This window comes from Artemia franciscana, chromosome 7 (assembly GCF_032884065.1).
Source record: "Artemia franciscana chromosome 7, ASM3288406v1, whole genome shotgun sequence".
NCBI classification, from domain to species: domain Eukaryota; kingdom Metazoa; phylum Arthropoda; class Branchiopoda; order Anostraca; family Artemiidae; genus Artemia; species Artemia franciscana.
Genome location: NC_088869.1, coordinates 59,927,369 through 59,950,707, shown reverse-complemented (window position 1 = coordinate 59,950,707; position 23,339 = coordinate 59,927,369). Strand labels below are relative to the sequence as shown.

Here is a 23,339-nt window from a genome sequence, read left to right as displayed (position 1 = left end):
GGACACCATCAGCAACTTCACAAATTGTTTTTCTGAAATTATTCCATCCATCTTCCACGTTGTCAAATTTTAAACCCTCAAGTTTAGTACTGTTCCTGGAGCCCTTGTACTAGATGTGGATGACAAGAGTGTAGCTTTTCTTACGGGTAGAATCGAGCAAGGTCCTAACCTGGACTATGGGTGGTGACCGTTGCCGGGCCATCTGATAATTAGGCTGATAAAATATGATTTTGAGACACCACTAACCTCCCTCCCACCACAAAATAGGTTATACCAGGCTCAAGTCCATAAAAAACACCAAGCCTAGCTTTTACTTCTGACCAAGCTTCGTTGGGATTTGATACTTTCTTCTGGCAGTTTTGTTATCAATGATTCAAGAACTACCGCTCTTCTTTGCCACAGATCCCAAATCACTCCCAAACTCTGAAGAAGTTTAGCAAGGGTACTGGTAGAGTTCTGGCCACCCTTCAGGTATACATCGTCACGACTAGAATTTAAGTATCTCTCTACTTCAGGTATCTTAAGTTAGTCCTTGACCTCAGAAGACACAGCTATGAAACTATTTGTCATTACTCGTTAGCTGAGATGTAGTGATAGGAGGAGATACGGTCAGACGTTCCACCTGAAAAGGCCAGATTTGGTCCGGCTCCTGAAAACGCTGAAGGTGAATTTACTTGAACTTTCTACGTAGTTTGGTTGATTTTGGACAACCTGCTCCAGGAGATGTCCTGATTAAAAGAAAAAAAAAGCATACCTTGCCCATTCCTCACGTAGGCAGGATCAGTCCATTATCATGAAATAACGCAAGTGGGACTCAAATTTCTACTTATTAATACATTTTGTAGAGATTCAATAAGACATTCTGTTGGAAATTATGATGGTGGATAAGGTATTAATGGCCCCTCCCCCCTGGAAGTCTGTTTTGGGTACATACCCTTTAAAAGACACAGACTTTGCATTTATGCTTACTTTCTATCAATTTTTGCTCCAGCAGCCCCATTCTGGTAGAAGAACCCTTTAAAATGCTTTAGAGTGTCTCCCCCTCCCTCTGAAAGAGATCGGAATGTATCTTAATACCCAAAATGAATAGATAAGACACAAGTTCTTACTTCCTACCCCTTAGGGTTTGGTTTGCCGATCCCTTCTTTTGGGAACCTAGAAGAAACTCTAAGAATGTTGCCACTACATGGTCCCTAAGGAATTTATTTTTAGAAGTAGGACAGTGGTGATTTTTCTCCTTTACACGTTTTGTTAAGACGAACAAGAAATTCTGGAAAATCTTTGAATATTATCTATTGCTGATTTTGAGCTACAACCAAGAAAAAAAAATATACGCAGTAGTATTGGCTTACAACACAACTAGCCTAAAAGCTAAATAGATAGTGATAAATACACACAGTACTGTATTTCGAGGGAGTCCAGGAGGCCCGAGTTTGTCAATATCCCTTAGAAATAGGTTAAATCTAAGAAATTTATTTATATATGGTCTACTCGGCAGGGGGAAGAAGGAAGGAACCAAATTCTTCATCATGTGAAAATGCCTGATGACGAAAATTGTAAATGTTCTTAAGGTAAAATTCTCATTTAGGGGTTCTTGCTATTGCGGAAATTAGTTGAATGAACCTGGTAGCTATTGCTGAGTTACTCTGTCTACCCTTTTCTTTTTTTCTATATTTAGGAAATTGCAACATGACAGGTTCGTCTGAATTCTTACAGAAAAAAAGTTTTGCCTAAAGTTTATGTTTTCAATAATTTTTTCATTGGCTTTAGTTTTGGAAAATGCAATTTCTGTTATTTCAGTAGATGTTTAAGCCATCCACAGGTTTTCTAAATTTAACGAATGAATCTATGGATTTTTTTTTTAACCGTATAAATCAAGACCGAGCAAAGACACGAGGGTCGAAACGCTTTTCTTGTGCTTCATTTGAGCACAAAATCTATTTGTATGGACTTGCTTTTTTAATATAAAGATCGTTGAAGGTAATCAAAGGCCAGTGCCCTATGGAGAGAGAAGGAATGGAGAGAGGTACTTCAACATAATTTCACAGGAGACGATTGAGGCTCTGGATGTGTTCCTGGGAGTTGCATTCACCTAACTCAACTTCTCTCCCAGATAGAAAAAAAAACAATCTAAACCAGAATTTTACTGTGTTTATTTATTCATCTGCTTTGTGAAAAATCATCTAAAAAAAGCCTTTTAAAGTTTTATGGGACTTTCAGAAATTATATACACCCTTATCATGGCAAGTAATCAATATACTGAAAAGTGCTGACACAAACTATCGAAATAATTTTTCTGAGTGCCTTTAAGAACAAAAAGGGTCTAAAGTTTAAGTAAACAGACTGTCAACTTCAAAGTCTAATACCATAGACGACCATACACAAAAATTTAAATTACAATCTGAATATTTGCAATTCAATTACGCACAATCACCTTAGCATCTTGTATGCATAGCGTTTGATATACACACCTAATGGCCTGTCGCAGGAATATCTTGCACTTCTTCTCGTTAAGTCGACATTACGATATCAAAATCGGTCGCTTCTCTTATTATGGAGATTAAAAGCCAGTTGATCTGTCCAAAGTGACATTTTGAACCATTGGAATTAAAGATGTTTTTGTGCCTTCAAATATTTACTAAAAACCCTTATTATTTGATGTATATAAAGTTCTTTTAAAAGCCTTGCGTTTTCTTTAGGTAAGATACCTTTTTTGTGACTTTTCCTTTTTCACAAGAATAGGTTGGCAAAGCTTCAGAAGTAATAAGTGAGAGCTTTGTCGGCTTTATGACATTAATTGTTAATGAGAACAGGCATGTACACAGAAAATTATTTGGGGGGGGGGTTGTCAGATTAAAAAAAAAAAATTATAGGGGAAGTGAGTGGAAATAGGTTTCTATGGGGAAGATAATTCTGGAGTGAACTTTCACGAGAATTTTTATCACTGGGAGGATTTAAAAGAGTTCAGAAGTGAGCTTTGTCGGCTTTATGACATTAATTGTTAATGAGAACAGGCATGTACACAGAAAATTATTTGGGGGGGGGGTTGTCAAATTAAAAAATTAAATTATAGGGGAAGTGAGTGGAAATAGGTTTCTATGGGGAAGAAAATTCTGGAGTGAACTTTCACGAGAATTCTTATCACTGGGAGGATTTAAAAGAGTTCCTATACGAAGTTTTTTATTTGTCTTGTTTTTTCGCTGTCTCAATTTTGCATACGGATATGTTCCGGAAGAATCATACGGGGGGAAATTTTCAACAGGTTCAGAATTGTCTGGGGAATGTCTTAGTGGGGAGATTTTCCGCGGGATGAATTCTCCATGGGAGAATTCATTTTGTTTTATAGATTGTTTTCCTTAAGGGGGATGGAGTGAATGATCTCTCTAATGTCATGATTCTCAAACTTTGGCTTAAAAACTGTTATGGTTTTTTCATTATTTTTTGCGGTATTTTCATTGAAAATTAAAAAAAAAAGACAAGTGTGCCCTTCCTAGATTTTGAAAAAAATAGATCCTCTTCCATAAAATTTGTAAATTGACACCAATTTCCCCTAATTTTTGGCCCTATCCCCCTATATCTTGAAAAAAAACCACCTCTCTTAGGGATTTTTCATTGAAAATGATTGTTTTTGGCATTTTCATAGAAAAAACTGACAAAATGCCAAGATTGTCCTGTCTAGATTTTGAGGCATAAATTTTGCCTCCTCTACAGGGATATATTTTTATCAAAGGTATTTTTTTGGGGGGAAGGGGATAAAAAAACTTTAAGAAGTGCATCAAAAATCTGTTTTAGAAATCTGTTTTTAACAAAAGTCTATTTTTGTTACATTTTTATAAGTTAGATAAGCATTTCAGGGAGGAGACCCCTAGCCTCCTGGATATGGCCTTGATCATTTCTCCTAAATTTGTGAAATGACTCAACTACTTTTATTGGTGCAGTTTTCAAAAAGCTTTTCAAGTAAACTCGACATTTTTCTGCGCAGGCATTTAGATCAGTAAAAATTTTCTGCGGAATTCCACTTGCAACTTGAAGTTGTGAATGTGCACCTTTTTGGTGCTTTCAATTATGGTTAACGAACATTAAAAAGAAATTCTGATTCCCCATTGCTTAACTTCTTATGTATTGATTTGAAACACTTTACAACACAGATACTATGTGCATTTGTAATCATGTCCTATTGCTGTGTTTCTCTAAAATTTATTTATGTGCTTCACCAACAAAAAGCACTTAATTTGTTTGTCTTGAGAGATCGAAAACCTATATACACCTTGCAGTGTTCCGAATGACTGCCACCAGTATTTAAGCTAGAATTCCATTTCCGAGGGGCTAAAATCATTTTGGAGGGAAGCCCAAATAGTTTAAACGTCTTTACCAATGCAGCATTTACTAAATATTGCATATTTTAGTTTGTTTTGTCTTCAATTTGTGTGATTTCTCTCTCTCCCAACAAAAGTCGCTTCTCCAAACGGTATGCGAAGAGAAGGGACGATTTACCACATAATTGCTAAACACCTCTATAAATGTGTTTTTGCAAATTGTCTGTGTTTTTAAAGTATTTTGGTGAAATGTGACATTTTTGGAAGATGAAACTTTGCTTATTCTATGCTCTCTCTCTTAGAACAATTTGTGAGTCATGGTGAGTTTAAGTGAGTCCGCTTCTATATTTGTCAATAGTTCTAGATAATGAATTTTTGCTTAGGAAAAAAAAAATTAAGATTAAATAGAATTCGTTGGAAACTATCTAAGAAAATTGAAAACATAACAAATATGATTTGGAATTGTGAGTGGTAAAAAGAAGCCGCATTTTGAGCGAGTTAGAGGAGTCGGAAGTCCATCACAACTTTGTGATAAAGCAACTGCAGGGGCGGATCCAGGAGTGTGGCCGGGGGGACCTTAGGCCCCCCAAAGACATTTCTGGTACCCTCATTCGCATTCCGTTCTTTTTTTACTCCTTTTTTAAGTATACTTGTCAATTTGATTAATTATGTATAGGTGATTAACCCAATTAACAACAAAAAGCAAAGCTTTCCTATGAATGTAAAGATCAAAGTTGAAACTTAAAATGAACAAAAATAATTTTTCTTCAGCCGGTTTAGTAAATATCTGCAAAATTGGCATAAAAATCTTTGATTGCTGCAAAGATTTTTCTACGAACATGGAACTTTCCCCTACTTCACAAAAATAGAAACACCTATTGAAGATAAAACTAGTATCTTCAACACGTTTCATAAACGTGGTAACACAGTTATAGCTATTTGTCTATTCACAATGACATATTGAAAATTAAGTCTTGTAGCTAAAAGTTCAAAATGGATTTAAAAAAATATGGACGCGAGCATAGAATGGATAAAAGACGAAGACTGATGGCTGAATGTGCAAGGGGATCGAAGGATATTTCCTGATATTTTGGTTCAATATCCGAAAATACCCGGAAATCGAAAGGTAGATTTTGACTAATAATAGAGCCCCTCCATCCTCAAAAAATCCTTAATTTTCGTTTTGTGACTAATTTTTAAAATAAACTTTTTAATTTGGTGCCCACCTCGAGTCATATCGGCGCCCTTGGTTCAGCAACCCCCTTACCCAAGATTTTTCCTTTGAAAAAGAGAAATTAGACGATTCATACATTAGTGATTCAGATATGAAACTACTCTTACGATTAGTTTACGAATCATTTCGGCATAAAATTATAAGATAAACCTCGTTTTCATGAAAAATTAATCATATAATTGATCTTGCTTGCTAGATCTTCATCTTCAGAATGTGTTTTCTTTTTTTTTTTGGCAGATTTGTTTTATTCTCTTTCTTGTGAGCCCGTCGATTGAGGGTATGGTGTCTGGGCTTCAATGATTGGGATATGACAAGGCAACTTACAACATTAATTTATGTTGAGGAGTAGTTTTTTTGAACTGCCCCTGTCTACTCCCCACTCAAAAAATTTCTTAATTTTAGTTTTGGGACTAATTTTGTGACATCTTCAGATTGTGTTTTCTTTTCTTCTTTTTTGGGCAGATTTGTTTTATTCTCTTTCTTAAGAGCCCATCGATTTAGGGTACGGTTTCTGGGAGTCATTGATAGGGGTATGATAAGGATGGGTCACGGGAGGGGAGACACATTATAAAGGGGGTTTGAGAAATATTTTGGACATTTGAGTTTGTCGGGTGGGATTTGAGATAGCTAATTCACATGCCCTATCTTATTCAGCTTCCTGACTGTAGTAAGATGCAGGGTAAAATACTATATTCCTAGGACAAAATCCTTGTGGAATGTCGTCTATGTTATCCGAACATAATGCAGAAGTTAGAAACTACCCAGATTGATAAGGTCGACGCAGGCTGGCTGATTCACAAGTATCAATTATCTCAAGTTCTATGGTCCCTTCAAGACAACTTGAAAGACAACTGATTTTTTTTTTTATTACCTTTGTCTCCCTCCCTTTCGTCATTGACTACCCTAATATTATCCCCATATATTGTTTATTATTATCCCGAAATTATGGGGGATAAATAGATAATGACCATATCAAAAGGCACTGTAAGTATGGGTGCCAATAAGAACCTCAGCAATGTATCGAGAACGACAGGGAGATTTAATTTGAAGCTTTTTTGGCTACTATTACTACATCTGCTCTTACAATTTAAATAAATGAAAGAGTGTAAGTGTCTCCTGGTTGTCAGTGTCAAAAATTCCAGTTTGTCAAAAATTCTTTGGCAATGATAATAAATTTTATTTTCCCCATTAATTGATTTTTTTTTTATCCAACTCTAAAGAGAAAAAAAATTAGTCTGTCCACTCATTCAAAAAGTCTCAATGAAGCCATAGTAATTTATTCACCAAAGAATCTGCTGGCGTCTGTTAACTGCTATAGGAACGCATTCTATTGCTATAGAAAAATATTATTGGCTTTCAAAGAGGTTTCTTTGTCATTTTACATAAGCACCAACCAGATTCACACAAAAGAACTGGTCTGACGAAAGCGTTATCTACAACCCCACCCCCTATCATTACGCTCGAATCAGATTGGCGCCGTTGGTCCAGTACCCCCCCCCCCCAAGATTTTTCTCTAGATCCACCCTGAGAAACTGTGAGGTGTTTGGTTCAACATATTGGTCGCAAAACTTAAACTCTTGAGGAGTGGTAACCCTGTCGCAAGTTGTAGTAGTATTACGACACATAATTAAGTTGTTATTTTTTGCGCTAATAACCAAATGTTGAAGGTGGTTTGATAACTGGTTCTTCAAACAGTTTGGTCTTCAGCACACTTATCCTTACCAACATCAAGGGAAGCTAAACTCACATTTCTTAGAAGACCTAACGTGGAGTGATGTCTTTAATTATGCACAGGCTCATTATAATGTATATTTTGGCATGGTAGTAGGCTGATGGCCGAACTGATTGCTAATTACTGAATTGTGATTATGAACCTTTATTTCCCACGCATGGCTATCTTCACAAAATCTCTAAGAGTCCCAAAGGGGATTCAAATATGGCATTCTCAAAAACTTGAGACATTCTGCTCAAGATCAGAATTTACTATGTGAAAGTCAGACATGTGCTAATTAATGCCTTGGTTTTACCTGTTTCTTCTTTTTATGAAAATAAAAAAGAAATTAACCAAAAAATGGGTTTTTCAAAGAAGAGTAAAGAGCTAAATTATTCTTAAGATGAGCAGAAATAAAGACTTAAAATGACTTTAATGAAAAAAATTAAAAAGACCAGAAATTACCATAAAATGAAACCCAAAACGAATAGAAATTAAAACAAATAATCATATAAACATAAAAATAACAGAGCCTGATTTAGATGAATAAGGAAATCCTAAAACGAGTAAAAATCAAATTGAATGCTCTAGTCAAACTTATCATTAGAAAAATCAATATAAACATAAGTTTAGCTACCGCCCCTCCCTTAACTTGTGTTTTATTAAAAACTGCATGTGTTTTTCAAAATATCTTTCATCTTTAGACTTTGATCTTTCGATATATCAACGAAAAATAAAATAATTCACTGTATTAATCAAGATAACTGTAAAGAACTAGTGAAAGTAACTGAATATTCAATATTAAATTATATTTATTCCTGGAAATCTAAACAGTTCAATATTTATTTAACTATATATTTTTTTTTCCAAAGTAAAAACATAAAAGATGTTCATGAATTTTTTCATTTAACTTTAAATGACATAAATGGCTTTAAAACTTTTTAACTTGTATTAGTGACATACGAAAACAGGCATTTGAATAAAGTATTGATTTCTGTTTGTTGAGCCAACCAGTACCATCTCAAATATTTGTTGTATTTACGTAGGGTACCTCATTTTATTTTCAAAGCGAATTTTATCACCTTTTACATTTAAATATTGAAACACTTTTTGGGCATTAAGGTGTCTCTTGTTTACACTTGATATATTAATCAAAAACTGATTGTAAAAGTATAGCCTTCACTGTTGTAGACTGGGCGTCGGTACTGTAAAATTTTTGTATGAATGTCGGAAATAAATTTCGGTGTGTGTTTGGTCGTTATAAATAACATTCAAAAATTGTTTTAATTTCTCTTTAATTAGATGTATTACTAGGCTGGTGATAAAAAATAATCATTTTTACTTTACCGCACAGCAAAAGTTTTTTTTTTCTTGCTCTATAGGAAATTACAATACCAGGTACTCAATTAGAAACTATAGACAGAGCAATGCGTAAGTCTTCTAATTTTGGTGTAGTTGAAATGGCATTTTCATCCCAACTTCTAACCGCAGATGTGAGAAGTACATTCATCTAGTTAGGGGGCCCAATAAAAAGCAAATTTTACCTATCACTCCCTATTCACGTCACTTTACAATCCATCAAACGACTAAACAGAAGCCATACCCAGGGTTTCTATTCAAAACGAATTTGCCGCAACACTATTGCTGGACAATCTACCAAGTAATTTCTACCATGGGTGGCTTTTTTCAAGCATGAATAGCATATTCAATCAATCATAGATAAAAGTGAAAAATAATTCAGCGGTGTTCTTTCATACAAACCGACATATTATCATTCACATATATTTCTTTATGGGGTCACTTGGTTACTGAGAATCAGGCACGTACAAATTTATTTTTAGGTGACACGGCATTTGAGTTGGAGTAAATAAAGGAATTGACCAACAGTTAAGGAATATTATGAACAATGTGGGACATTATAGGGAAGATGGTAAATCCCGAGACTTTATGGGGGGTGTGATAGCGACCTGGTAATTTCTTACTTTGTGTTTTGGCTTGCTAGGAATGAGCACAAGAAAGTAAGTGGCTGGGAGTTATAGCTCTTTCCATGTTATAAAAGGCGTATTCTGCCTCCCTTCTAGATTCTGAAAAATATATCTTGTCCTTCCCCCTAAATTTCTGGGAAGTCTCCAAAGCTTATTAGTGAATAGCTGAAATTTTTTTTTACTAGCCTACAGCAATCAAAACCATTTGGTAGTTTTGAGGGGTTTACTCAATAATTACCTTTAAAAATTATTAATTGGAATTTTTTTTGTATAAGGTAAATGTAAGTAAGCCTCGATTCAATTTGGTCAGCTCAAATACTAATTCAAAGAAAGCCCTTTTGTTCTCAAGACATTGAAAAATACCTTTCATCCCTACCCCATTGCCCTTGTGTTTGAGTATTGGTTCTCTTAAGTATCAGGAAAACAAGCCAAACTTCTCCCTAAAGAGGAGGGTTTTGAGGGGTACAGCGCCCGTCACATGCAGGATAATATTACTTTTATTCTAAGGGAAAACTAGTCTTTTAATCTAATGCCGTTTCAGGCCATCCTAAGCGCAAGAAAGGTTACCAGGAAGGTTAGCCTTGGATTACAAAGAGTTAAGAGAGGTGAACTCTCGCGATTTACTAATGCTTCAAGTAAAAGGGCTCATAAAGATGGATCTGCTATTAGAAATGAAAAGGAATTTTCTTAAATAATAAGGAGCCAAATTCCACTTTTTACTCTGAAGTTCAACTTTTTATTACAGTTCTTTGTAGTTAAACATTTACTTTTACCGGTCAAAACTATTGTTCAGCAATAAAAGGGGCCTTCAGCCCCCTCAGAACCATTTTTGCACAATTTGGCCAGCTATATTCCGTGTAAATTCAGAGGTTATATCCTCCGTTAGTATTTATTTGAAGTTCTCTCATGGAAAAATTGAAGAAACAGGGCTAAAAATCCATCTTTGAGGCGTTAGGTACCCCCTCCTCTCATACAAAATTTTGATTCTCTTATACTTATAGTTATACGGTTAATTCTAAATAGTGGCTAATTTTGATTCTTTTTATGCTGAATAGTTAGAACTTTCTTGCTAGAGCTCATGATATTGCCATTTTTTCTCATAGATAGTTGGGAATACTTGTTTCTGTCAATGAAGCGCGTTCTCACAAAGGCCAAGGAATGTATACAGAATCGTTATTTTCGTTCCAAACGAAAATAGGGATCAAAAGGATAAATGTATAGCACCAAGTTTCAGAGGACTAAAACCAAGGGAAAAAACATGCATCTTTAATCCTCTTTTCGGGAAAAATATAAAAAGAATTGTAGTGGCATTGGAGTTTTCAGACATTTTGAATTGTATTGCACAATCACGGTTGCAGTATTAGATGCGACCTATTAAAAAGCTAACCCTAAATCATAGTAACTGTAAACGTAAATATACATTCTGAAAAAAAAAAAACAACTATCAGGTGAGGAAGAATCGCCATTTGAAGCTCTGATGCAGGAATAATAACTACTATTTCCGTTAATCTTAATCATAAAAGTTATTTGCGAAAAGAAACTTATGGGAGTTTCAAAAATAGTCTAACAATCTCGAAAATGGCATTGGGTTGAAATGAAAACTGCATTGTTAGAATTGTAAGTACTAGCGTAGGGTACGATACTTCCGTGAATATATCATTTGTATAACCGGTTCACATCTCATTAGCATACTCCAACAGGCACACAATTAGCACAGTACAAGAGATAAATATTTTGTATACTTACATGAGCATATATTCACGTCATGACAATTATGTGAATAATTTTTTTATTTGGGTTGAATGAAACTGGTCCTATGCCACGCGCTTGGGTAAAGTAAACCGGACGCATTTTATAATACGAATCGAATTTTTATGAATAAAAAAGTGACAAATCTGTTACTCATTTTTTTCCTATGCCATGCACTTGGGTAAAGTAAACTGACGAACTTACGTTCCCCATTGAATCTATTGCTATGGGATTCTTTTAGAGGGAACTTCTGGTCATCCATATCTCACCACCAAGGGGCCTTATATACCCCTCCCAGATTTTTGCCCCCTTTTTTGGACTTAGAATTTTTTTTGGGGGGGGGGGACTTAAAATTTCTGGGGGCTTTGTTTTTTGTTTTCCATGTCTTAGAATGACATGTAATCTGGTGATATAATTGCCTCAATTGAAATTAGAATCAAAATAAATAGTAATATTTGTTTAAATAGGGATTTGAGAGAATACTCACTTAATGCTTTAAATACGAATTTAATGAAAAATGATTTATCAAATTTTATTTCAAAACCAGTAAACAATACAGCTCAGCCTGTTATGAACAGACCTCCTAGACTGGATGCCAAAAAAGGCAAGATTAGCTTTAAGAGCTTGTTGGTAAATGTGTTTTATTCCATTTGAACGAATTGTCTTTTTCACTTCTTTTGATGTACCAGTCCTCGTTAAACTTTCCTGAAGTAATAATGCTAGGACTGTTCTGAGTTCTTTTATATTCTTCATTTTTCATTTGTTTTGCTGAGGACGGCTCTTGGATATAGCGTCGAAATAATCATTTAAAGTTGCATTCCGGTAAATAAACCGATAAATAATATTTAATAGGATTATTTTGTTGCATTTTGTTCATGTGTACGTGTTATTGTTTTTTATATATAAGAATGGCTAGGTGGATAATCATGTGATGTTATGTTTAGATTTTTATTTATAAGATATAAATCATAATATGAATTTGCAGCACAAGTCCATAGGACTTTCTATTTGCTGCAATAATTTATTAGTTTTGTCATTTTTATTTATGTTTATATTGTGGATAAAAATAAAACATACCTACCTACCTACCTACCACTGTCTTATATAAAGGATTTCCCTATTGTTCTATTTGTTGTTTTTTAGTTTTCCATTGGAAAAACGTAGCTTCGAAAAATTTAGCTGTAACATTCAATTTGGTATGAACCAAACAATAAAAATCTTAACGAACGTGTCCGCTACACTTAAGCTCTCCTGTCTGACCGTAATGCAGTTTAATAGCAAGAGTATTTATTAGCTGACCACTTTCCTTAAGTTAATCTGAGACGTGTCTGAGAAGGCACGAATGGGCCTATCACAAATTCGGATAGTTTTCTCAATTGACCAAGGGAGACACCATCTCTAATCCTTATTGAATGTAGTCGAAGTTTTGTTATCAAAAACCCTTTGAATGCTGACACCGATTTAATCCGAAGCATTTCAGTATAATCATAATTAATGCCTTCCGCTCTTAAAGCCTCATATTAAGAGCCTCTTAGCTCAGGGGATGGTAACTTTGTATAAAAATTTTGAAAATAAATTGTTTTCTTGAACGATTATTATTTATTTGTTTATTTGTTATCTCAGATTATTTATTTGTCAGAAGTCATCTTTGTTTTTACGATGAAATCTAATTTGGATTTTGCCGTCTATATTCCATTAAAGAAAAATATACAGCAAATAGTCTACATAGTTTTAGTCATAGTTTTAGTACATAGTTTAGTTTTATTGTAAGTGTTTTATTGTTTTTATTTTTTCTTTGCTGAAGACGGCCCTTAGATATAGGGCCGAAATATTCAAATAGGTTTTGTTGGTTCACTGTCTTGGGAAAAAAAGTCCTCATTATTCTCTCTTTTGTTGTTATAGTTTTAGTCGAGCAGAATTTTTGTCTTTTTAGCGAAAAAAGCATAAATAGACTACAGACAGATCTGATCCTTAGGTGGCATGTTAGATTACTTAGTTTTATATATTTAATAGACCGTTCTTTATTTAATAAACAGCCTAAATTAACGGTTCATTTTTACAGACTAATTTCACGGTTCTTTTGTTTACAGATCTATGTTTAGAAAAGAATGGTATACTGCAACTCAGTATGGCCTATGAGAATATAAATATGTTTTTAATACTTCTCAGAATTTTTCATGGATAACATTTCAGCCTTTTCGGGGTAAATACTTGAATGCAGCGCTTACTGTGGTAATGTCATTGAACAATTTCCATCAAGACCACATCCCAGTGTTGGGAAGTTCAATTCTATTCCTAAAATTATTCTTCATTTGTAAATGGCAATGACGAGCAACTTTAAAATTAATAAGTTTCGAGTTATTTTAATGGGCATAAACAATACATTTTATTGCTGCAAATATTGTTATTTTTATTTTTTCTATTTGACATTGGTTTTTAATAAAAAACTTAACATGAAAACATCCCCTCTAAATGCAACAACACGATATGGAGGAGGGACAACCAAACAAATCCGCAAAAAATACTTAACATTAACCGCAGAAGGGGTTTTAAGACGAAACACTACTACAACATCATATACCCTATTACCACACCTCTTACCAACTTAACACTTAATATTCAACTCCTTCCTAAACACACCTCCATCCGAAACTTTGTTTCTTTGGATAGTAAGTTTCTATTAATGCTCTGTGCTTACATCTTGTTACCTGGACATGTTCGATTCAATAATCCCTTAAATGTGAGGGAGGCTTTTACTCCATCCTTCAACCCCATTTTTAAATTCCAGTTTAATACTTCTGGCTTTGAGAATGGTAATTCTCCTTGAAAATTGCACCTCTCCAATGATTATCAGGAAATTATTTAAATATCAACAATTAATTAAAGGGTCCCCGTGGTTTTCATCTTTCCCGTGGTTTTCAAGGTGAAGTCTAAGATTGAATCTTATTTTTAGGGGGATCCCCATTGACACTGACAAGAAAGAGAAGGCATTGCCCATGTTCAGAAAGAGAACTTATAAATGACAAATTTTCCCATTTAAATATCAGTGAAAACCTCTCCACTTTTCGTACCAGTAATCAAATGAACGCAATCCTTTTTGTTACTATTTATTTCTGCCATAAGAGGGGAGCTCTTCCACTGCATTACTCATATTACAGGCTTGTCAAAAATGTTCAGGAATAAAAGGAAACTTTGCATGGATATTTTAATTTCCTAAAACGTAACATTTTCTTAAAAAATTAAAAAATAAAATCTACGAAAATATACTTTGCCACATCTTGCGTAGATCCTTATAAACAATTAAGACACTATTTTACAGAGAATATACTTTTATTTCTTTTTTGCTACACGATGTTTCAAGTGAGAAAATATGAATTTTGTTCGTTTAGTTACTGGCTATTGGGTTATCTGCAGGGTTGCCACCCGGTAAAAAAATCAATAGATTTTGATGATTTCTCGGTTGATTTCATGATTTTCTTCAATATATGATTTATGTGTTGATTTATTGATTTTTTTTGTTTTAAAAAATATAAAAAATAACTAGAAATAGTTATAAATCACTAGCGGTGGCAACCCAGGTTATCTGTTGTAAGCCCTTCAACCTTTAATGGTTATGGCCAGGTATTGATTCAAGTTGAAATACCATCTAGGATCAGCAAAGCTCTACAATGTGGCTCATTTTGCTAATAAGACTTCAAAAAATATTTTTTGCTATGATTCACTTATGCATTTGGATCAGAATAAAGGTTACCAAGCAGCTCTTTTGAATTTGAATTGTTGCAGCTCATGCGTTGCATACAATTATTTGACAGGTCTTAGTTACAGTGGCTTCAATCAAGGGAGTAGGGATTTGACTCTCCACTTTTTGCCCCCACCCATAAATTTTGAAATACACTTTTTTGGCATATTTTTATTGAAGAAAGATTTTTTTTTCATTGAAAAAATGACAAACTTGCCCACCCTGGATTTTAAAAAACACCTTCTACCTTGCCTTCCTAAATTTTCGTGAATTGACGCTACTTCTTCGTTGCAATGTAAATAATATAGATCATTGATAATATAGATGCATAATAATATACGTAAATAATATAGATCTATTGGGTTTACAGAAACTTGGCAAAAAAAAACATAGCGAAACACCCTTAAACATTCCATCATATTAGAATAAAATAGGTTTGGCTCTAAGTATGTTGGAATGGTGGCTTATATGAGGTCAAGTCTTAAGACCACGGTAGGGGAGGATCTGTGCCATCGTTGCCAACGCTTTGAGATAAAATGTAACGGTTTTCCAACAACATTGAACAAAAGAGCATTCTTTATGATACAGCTGTATTCATAAATTTAATGTTTTAATTTGATTGAGGTGTGTTAAGGAAGGAATTGAGTATTGAGTTTTAGGCTAGTTGTTGCAGAGTACAGGATGCTGTAGTTGTGTCTTGTTTTAAACCCTTCTAAGGTTTAATTTTTCTTGGATTTTGTTTGGTTATCCCTCCTCCATATCATGCTGCGGCAGTTGGAGGGGATGTGTCTATGTTAATTTTTTGCTAATAATTGATATTAAGTAAATTAATTAATTAATTAATTATGCGTCAGTTTCTATTTCACGGATAAGAATACTAGAATAAGCTGAGAAGCAGGTAACCTCTTTTTTTAAACTCATATTTTTCATCCTCTTCGAAGTTAATTTTGAGTACTGTTTTTCGTATTAGGATTAATCTGAAATTCGCGGAGATTTCTTTCAGTGTCACGTTTATGTTCGAAACAAATCCTTTTTCTTTTGCTTCGTCTCTAAAAGGTGACTAAAGGAGCTTTGAAAATCTCGACAAAATAAAATTGACGAAGCGAAGACAGCCCAAATGTTCCGAAATATACCAATGTATTATGCTGGACTAGAACCCCACAATTGTACCAAAAGAGTACACCATGTTGGCAAAACTTGATCTTTGGGTTTATATAGCCAACGCTTGAGCTGTTGTTTGAGACTCTGGTCTTAGAAATTAAAGCCCAGACCCGTAAATGTTAAATATGATAGTTTATAAGCTTCAGTATGTACTAAATATTAGTTAAAGTTTTTTTTTAAACTTAAAAAAAGCTTATTATTCTAATTAAATTATTTGATTATTGCTAAAGTGTTTCATGAGTCATTATTAAATAACTGGAACAAAAAGTCAAGTCTTGGCGTTAAGAGCGAGCTATTGAGGAGGGGCAACCTCCTCTTTTAATGATGCTCCTTACTTTCAGTTGAATTTTTTTTAATTTAATATCTGTAGCTGTTGTGCTTTGATCTACAGTTTTCAAAGCCGTATCCAGGGGATTTAGGGGGTTTGAATTTCCCCGAAATGTTTGTCGGACTCGTAAAAATGTAACAAAATTGCATATTTCAAAAACAAATTTTTGATGTATTTTGTCAAAGTCATTTTCAATTTTTTTCGAAAACCTGCAGGATTTTCGAAAAGGGGGAAAACCCCCCAAAGAGAAGTATTCTCAAAGATAGTATTACCAAAGAATTTAACCGTATGAGAAAAACCTACTGTAGAGGCTTCAACCTCCTACCTACAAAAATGGAGAATTTTGCATTTTTCCCAGGAGAAAGATCATGTAAATGTTTTTTCTTTTTCTTTTTTTTTATTTCCTGGGGTGCGATCATGTTAAAGCAATGGCCATAGGATGTCGGGAGAGAGCTCATTTGAAAAAAAAATCCAGTATAGTTTTTCAGTGATCTAAAGATTATGACATGGAAAAGTGGTATCTGCCATTTTATGGCACCAAACTACAATTTCAACGCAAAAAGGACCAAATTACCACTGATTGACAAGTCTGAGAAAACGAATTGGTCTAGAAGAATTAAAAAAATTTATATTTAGTTCCCCAGTTGCAGAGGAAGTAATGCTCCATGGTGGATTTTGAAAAATAACGCACTCAATACAAGATAAATGCTTAATATAGACTTCTATCTTAATGCTGGATTTGGCTCTTTCAACTCATTTGATCACCTCCAAGTAATTAGCTCCTCTGAAGAAAGAGTGGCGAGCCATTGTATTGATGGAGGGAGGGGTATTGTATGTCTAAAAGAACACATTTCAAAACAAAGTTGTCAAACTCTACATGAACTCTCAGATAAATGTAGAAAAAGGAGCACGTGTGACTGTTGGGAGGGGAGAGAATTAATTTGTCCTTTACCTTGGTGAGACATTTGAAAAATAAATCAGATATTAAATAAAAACACAAGTTTTTTCAAACAAAAGTAAGAAGCATAATTAAAAAGGGTCGTTGAATTTGAATGAGAAGTAGTTTTAAATTGATGTAAGACTTTAGCATAGCGTTCGAGGGGTGGACGAAGGGGCAGCCCACCCAAACATACGGAATGATTTCTGTTTCACAAAGTGTGGTGACAAAGTTGGTGAATGATATGTAATTTTAATTGTTACTTTTTGTGAAAAGGGCTTCACTGGATTGAAAAGGAGAAGTAGAGCTGGTACTAATCCCTGAAACTCATGAATAACATTTATTACATTCATTCAGAAGAGACATTCATTAAATAATAATAGCACCTTATGAATAGTACCTATCAGATTGACTGTGAAATTTCCAAACAGCTTTTGAAATTTTTAAAGGAAATAAATATTGCATCATATCATATAAAACTGCATTAAATAAATTTCAGAAAGCCATAACGGAATTACATGGGCAAGTGGAAACTCTTTTAGGGCGTGGAAGATTGTCTGATTTATTCTTTGTGATGGAGATGTTGCTATAAATATGAAAAAAATCCTTTAGCTTTAGCTTTATTATTACCAGGTATATACGAAGGGAAAGGGGCATCAGATAAGATGGAGGGAGCCCACTCTTTCCACCCCCATTGATATGTCTGATTGAAATTAGAAAACATAATTTTTTACTTTTAGTGCGTCTACAGATAAAAATACTTTTCCTTTAAGTGTTTAGCACAATATTCCCATATGCTGATCTATTTCAGTATCATAAAATGTCACGGCCCTGTGAATATTGTGAATGAAAAATTTAATGAATATTACACTACGGCATGAAATTTTTCCATATAGTATGGATAGTTGCAGTCACTCGACTCTTCATTCTTTGATTAAAGAGTAGTCTAACTTACCATGGTAAATTTGGCTATTGGAGTATACATTCCATTATGCTTTTTATTCTATTTTTTGTGGTATTCAGTTTCAAAGTCGTCTTTATGAATTTTATCTTTGCCATTGGAACCAGCGTGACACATTTTTTCTTTTATATTGTGAGGATAAAGCAACAGATTTATCATTTTAATCTGCTTATCTAGAATCTTCTTCAAGTAGTGCTCTAGCACGCATGCCAATTATTCTTATTCCTCTATGAAAGACATAAAACCAAATTACTTGTATTTAATCTCAAAGTAACAAAGTAGCAACCTTTTTGAATGGTTTTAAGACGAAATGAGCTTAAGACTTACCAAAACAAAAGTACATCAGCGCCCTCGCAAGATTGTTGGAACTATATTCCACGTCGCACGATGACCAGGATAAGTTCCTACGTCCGTGCCTGATCAAAAATCAGCTCAACCCAACAATATCCCCCTAAAACATTTTAATTCTTTGAAACAGTTCCTGACATAACGAACTATAAGTAAAGAATGACCTTATTCAATGAAATTAAAAATATAAAAAACTAAATTTTGAACCCAATACATGCATAAAAACACACAAATTTTACAATCACACTTTCTTGTCCTCCACTTTAATCTGTTTTAATCTTCACTCTTTACCCACCTCCCGCAAAGCTTCAATTTCCTTTAAATGCTTTCTTGTGGTGTCTTTCCGTACCCCGTCTGGGGTATCGTTAGAAATCTCTTATCCACAAAACTTGGTCAAACAAACTTAGCCTTTCTTTCGGTATAACCCTAGAAAGTGGGATCAAATACTTTTTTTCCACAGCTTGCTATTTGGTGTGCCACCAGTCAAACGGTCTTCTAAGACCATGCTTCGACAATTTTTTTGGAAAACTTAGAATAAATCTTGCTCGGACTTTCGAAGCGTCCCTTTTTCAGAACCTTTCGAACCTTTCGACTTTCGAAGCGTCCATTTTTCATTTGACCACTGTCAATACCTTGGTTTCCAATATTCTAAACTTATTTTGCAGACACGTCTTACTATTCTTCCAAACTTTCTCAACTGCGAACCTTAACCTAGGCTTGGCTTATACCCTGTGTCTTGGCTTTTATACTTTTACCTCTTCACCGCATCCATCACCTTTACTAATATTAACTTAAAAATATTCCAAAATGAAGTTTTTCAAATAAAAGCAAAGAACTAAATTAGATTCTACATCAGTGAATAAAGGAGACCCGCAACGAACGACTATTTTAGGTTTAAATTGATTATTTGCTGTATTACAAGTTATTTTTGTTTGGATATCATTTGTTCATGGATAGTGATTTTCTTTGTTCTGAGGTCAAATCATCACTTGACTTTACTTTTTCTTGTCTTTGGTTCAATTTAGCTCTTTACTTTTCTTTGAAAACCCTCTTTTATGGAAAACAGTTTTTAAATTAATTTTTTCTTCGTTTTAATTGAAATTATTTTTTTCCAATGGCTAATAAAATCATATTAAAAAAAAAATGGGTTTTATGCATAAGATTTTGGCTTGCTATTTACATTTTGAGGAAAATTTTGTCATCCTGGAAGCCATCCTACCAGCGTTACAATCTTCAGTTTAGACGAACATTGATTGACCACTTTTATTACAAGAATATATTCGGTTATGTTTGATTTAAATGCTTGTTCGTTTTAGAAAATACATATAAGCTCATTTATCAAGCAGAGTTTGATTTGCTGTTTGAAAAATAAGAATAAACACAACTTTGAGAATTCATGCAGATTTGTTTCCGGTTGAGGCTCCTTTGGCTCTGAAACTTTGAGGTGTATTTTTTTCTGAAATTTTAATCTAATTAACAAAATAAAATAGTATTTCTGACTAAGAATCAATGCAACCACCTTTTTCCTTCAAATGTTTCTTGTCCGTGATAAGCTCCCTTTCGTCCCCCAATTAAAAACTAAAATTTACTCCCGTCCAACATTACCCTAAGGTTTCAGTTGTGTCTTTTAAGCCATTAATTTATAACCTTAGCCGCACTTAATATAATGTAGATACACCCTTGTGGAAATATGGATTAACATAGTGTCTCTTGATTTTGTTGAACACCCCCTTGACTTTCCAGAAATTTTCAGCTTAATATCCAAACCGTTCCAGATGCACCCTCTTGACAGCCTGGATGCATTAGTGTCTTTTTATTTATTTCAATATCTTCTCAAAGTTCCCTGGAAGTTTCAATTTAACAGGCCTACTCTTAGCCTTCCCTGAGAAACTGCAAATGCAACCATTTGACTACCCGGATACACATACTTCCTTTTGATTACCGGATACACCCTTTTGAAAACCTGGATGCTCATAGTGTCCTTTGATTCAGTTCAACATCCACATAAAACATACCCTGAAAATTGCGACCTAGCACCCATAGCCGTCCTTCAGATATTGCAGATACACCCTTTTGGGAATCTGGACAAACTTATTATCTTTGGTTTGGTTTCACACCCCTCCCCCCTCAACATCCCCTGAAAGTTTAAACTTAATACTCTTGGCCTTTCCTGATATTCTGTAGATATAGCCTTTTGACTGTCTGGATGCACCTAGTGTCTTTTGATTAGTTCAGCATCCCCCTTGACACTCCCTGAAAGTTTCACCTTAATACCCTTAGTCTTATCGGGCAGTTAGGATCAAGCTTGTCGTTCTTCCCAGTAATGAAACTTATATGTAAAAAAATCGTATGTATGCAAAATGGCTATCTCAAATTTTTCTTAGAATGTATTTGGGGACATGGGGGGGGAGGGGTTATAAAAAGGTGCATGAGGAAAGCTGGTTGCCCTCTGATCACTTTCAACTCTGAAGTGGGGTATTAGAGCTTTCATTTTCCAATGAAATAAGCCCTCTCTGAAGTTTCTATAACCACACCTTCCACAGGAAGTGGCCTGGTAAATGAATACCTTGAAGCCATATCGCTCACTACTTAGGCAGCGTTGCTGCGTTGCCGATGAATAATACCCAGGTAAGAAAATCTTTTCACTTGATTGATTTTTTCCTTGCCTAGCATCACCTCTTCTCCCTCATTTATTCAGATTTTCAGTGACTTAACGTTAATTTCAAACCTGTTTTCGCACCCTCGGGCCCGAGATACACTCAGTGTTTTTTACTGAGTGTTTGTTTTACCGAGCGTTTTTTGCCGTTGATTCTCTTGTGCACACACTCTGGGCGGTAAACATTCTACCATCGCAGCCTCAGTCGATCATAAAAGATCTGATAGATCCATAAAATCCCTATTTATCACAGTAATATACCTCTAACTTCATAACAGCCATATTAAAAAAGGACTATTTACCCCACTATCGAAAACTGGGGCATTTTCTTTTTTACCTTATTATCGCTAGTACCGTCGCTCGTACTTTCTCTTTTTTATTAGTATTTTTTTTCTTTTTACAACTATTTTCACTTTTATATTAAACCAGGAATGATTTTTTGAGTTTTACCAACCTTTCCCTCTAAGAATATTTTAGTTTTTTAGAGAGCTTTTAGTTTTTAGCTTTTAGTTTGTCTAAAGGCTTTTAGCTTTTAGTTTTGAGAAACAAGGATGCATATGGTCAAAATGCATCTGATATCCTTAGCAATACTAAATCATTTTAAAGAACTTAATAGAAATTGGTCCATAATAGAAACTGGGGCACCCTTATGTGGGGCAGTAAATATAGGTGGGGGAGGAAGAAGGTCTCTCAATGTGCACTCAAAGGGGCCCATCTGCGTGTGAACACGTCCCATGATCTACAAACCTTCTCCCAGTAATTGTTAAAATTGCATGGTGGTGATGCAGAACACCATCGCGGGAGGATCCTCTATAGTAGGACAACTGCGACGAGTAAGATCCAGATCTATGAACACGGATCTCTGCAAAGGGCTGCCTCGATCCTTTTGGGTACCTGTAAGATTGGAGCTCTTGTGGTGAACTATATTCCCGGTTGAGGAGGGCACCCCTCGAGGAAATTAAAGCCTAGTCTACTAAACGACACAGCATTTGCACAGGATTTTGATTAATGGATATTTCTTCTCGGTTTGGTCTGTATTAGTGGGCGTTTTCGGACTGAAAATCTTCTACCTAGCTAATTTACCTACTATGGACCTCTTCCTTGTAGTAGCATAATATTTGTAGGCATGAATATATAATAAATCGGAGGTAATAAGCTTGAGACTGTCTGTGCAGGATTTCAACCATGTTGTGACCAAGATGGGCCAAGGATTGCACAAAGCCTTTATTCTACTGGAGGTCCCAGGGACTTCTTGCTGTCCAGTTCTAAGCTTGCTTAAGCAATTCGGTGTAGACTTGAGAAGATGTGTTGGTCCCCATCCTGCACTGGTATCCGCTTTTCCTGAGGCCAAAATAATTTCGATAACTTAAAGAATTTGATATTTACAACTTGGAATACTACAACGTTAAAAAATGGCGATCTTGTCAACATTTTGACAGACGAATTCAGACGATTCGAACTGGAATTATTAGGAGTTTCAGAAACTCATATCCCAGTGGTGGTCGCAAGAAAATATAGGGTATGGAATGTGTTTACTCGGGCAGGAAGTGTGGAGTACATGGACAGGGAGTAGGACTCATGATGAAAAAGAAAGCTGCTAACTCTTGTTTAGGCTGGAAAGGCATGAATAATAGAATACTAATCGCTCACTCTATGACTAAAAACTTCAGGGTATCAGTTATAGTAGTATATGTCCCTGTAGAACCGACTGATGGAGATACTAATGTCTCAAATGAATTTTTCTTACAGTTACAGGAGCAAATAGACAGGGTCCCAGGCAAAAATATGGTGTTTTTATTAGGAGATTTTAACGACCAGGTCGGTAGAAATAGGGATAGATGTTATCCTGACCTAGGGAAATTTGGTGTAGGAAAAGAAAACAGCAATTGCTACAGACTGTTGCAATTTTGTAGGTATAAGAATAGAGTTATAACCAATACGGTATTTGGTCATAAAATGGCCCATAAGTTGACATGATATTCACGTTATGGTAAGACAGCAAACCTTAGTGATTATGTTATTGTAAACCGAGGACCGGTAGGATCAATTTAATATACTAGGGGATATTGGGGTGCTGTTATTGATGTTAAAAGTAAAGATCACCATCTGGTAGTGTCTAGGGTAAATTTAAAGCTGAAATTCTGAAAATAGCTACCTCCTGGAAAGCTATGATGCTAGTAGACCCCAGGATGAGAGTTTGAGAGGAAATTCCCT

At 34.8% G+C, this 23,339-nt stretch overlaps 1 protein-coding gene and 1 long non-coding RNA gene across 2 annotated transcripts in view; one reads left to right on the top strand and one right to left on the bottom strand.

The window, feature by feature from the left end:
• LOC136029552 (uncharacterized) overlaps positions 1 to 18,796 on the bottom strand; it is a 44,409-nt gene extending 25,613 nt beyond the window's left edge. Inside the window, exon 1 of the long non-coding RNA XR_010618066.1 lies at positions 18,449 to 18,796. This is a non-coding gene — a long non-coding RNA (uncharacterized LOC136029552). The remainder of the gene's footprint in view (positions 1 to 18,448) is intronic.
• Positions 1 to 23,339, top strand: part of LOC136029551 (homeobox protein Nkx-2.2a-like) — a 49,848-nt gene that overhangs the window by 4,946 nt on the left and 21,563 nt on the right. The window lies entirely within an intron of this gene.